The sequence below is a fragment of the Mandrillus leucophaeus genome, unplaced genomic scaffold, assembly GCF_000951045.1.
Source record: "Mandrillus leucophaeus isolate KB7577 unplaced genomic scaffold, Mleu.le_1.0 Scaffold249, whole genome shotgun sequence".
NCBI classification, from domain to species: Eukaryota; Metazoa; Chordata; class Mammalia; order Primates; family Cercopithecidae; genus Mandrillus; species Mandrillus leucophaeus.
Window position 1 is genome coordinate 1,539,055 of NW_012102576.1, and position 835 is coordinate 1,539,889.

General features: G+C 40.0%; 1 protein-coding gene across 6 annotated transcripts in view; it reads right to left on the minus strand.

The window, feature by feature from the left end:
- Window positions 1-835, minus strand: part of CLEC7A (C-type lectin domain family 7, member A) — a 14,902-nt gene that overhangs the window by 9,206 nt on the left and 4,861 nt on the right. The window lies entirely within an intron of this gene.

The window sequence follows — 835 nt, forward strand, 5'->3', positions numbered from 1 at the left end:
GCCTCAGCCTCCCAAAGTGCTGGGATTACAGGCGTGAGCCACCGCGCCCGGCCAGCAGGGTTATTTTTTAACCCTCTTTGCCTTTCCCAGTATCTTGCAAAGAGTAAATAATTTCTAAACATATATTATCATTGTTGCCATTTTCTTGATAATTATGATGACAAGGAGGAGAATTTTCTACTTCACCAAATTTAACAATTGAAATACAAATGCACAAAAATGGGTAATGGCCTGATTATTGCAGTCATGCATACATGGAGTGTGTTTGAAAGGATTTGTTTTAAGGTGAAACACAATTTTTTTTTTAATTAGTTAAAAATAAATAAATAAAATTAGTTAAAATAAAAATAAAAGTATATACTATGCACTTTATGTGCTTAAGGCATGCTATGATTATAATTATAGAGATATTAAAAATGACTTTTGGCCGAGTGTGGTGGCCTCCACCTGTAATCCCAACACTTTGGGAGATCAAGATGGGCAGACCGCTTGTGCCCAGGAGTTTGACACAAGCCTAGACAATATGGAGAAACTCCATCTCTACGAAAAATACAAAAAAAAAATTAGATGAGCATGGTGGTGTCCCCTCTAGTCCTAACTACTCAGGAGGCTAAGGTGGGAGGATCCCTTGAGCCTGGGATGTCGAGGCTTCCTGGTACTCCAGCTTGGGCAACAGAGTGAGACTCTGCCTCAAAAAAAAAAAAAGACTTCATTTTAGGAAAAATTGTCATTACCTGGAACATCTCCCGGGTCAAAGCATTTCTCCTGCCTCGGCCTCCCGAGTAGCTGGGATTTCTGGCAAATGCCACCACACCTGGCTCATTTTTTAGTGAAG